The sequence below is a fragment of the Buceros rhinoceros genome, unplaced genomic scaffold, assembly GCF_000710305.1.
Source record: "Buceros rhinoceros silvestris isolate BGI_N320 unplaced genomic scaffold, ASM71030v1 scaffold10822, whole genome shotgun sequence".
NCBI classification, from domain to species: domain Eukaryota; kingdom Metazoa; phylum Chordata; class Aves; order Bucerotiformes; family Bucerotidae; genus Buceros; species Buceros rhinoceros.
Genome location: NW_010400709.1, coordinates 6878 through 7098, shown reverse-complemented (window position 1 = coordinate 7098; position 221 = coordinate 6878).

Sequence of the window (221 nt, the reverse complement as noted above, 5' to 3'; positions counted from 1 at the left end):
GAACAGCATGTTTCGATTCTTCCTCAGGCTGTCTTTCCCACCACACTCCTACTTTCTGATTTGAGTCAAACTCTTAAACTGAAAGCCAGCACTTCAAAGGGAAAAGGAGAATATTCTGCCTGGAAAATGTTCAACTGAAATACTGCAGCGCTTCTGAAATGAATGGTGTAACCTAGAACATGTCAAAACAAAAAACTTCCATCTTTTGAGTCTCCTTATTT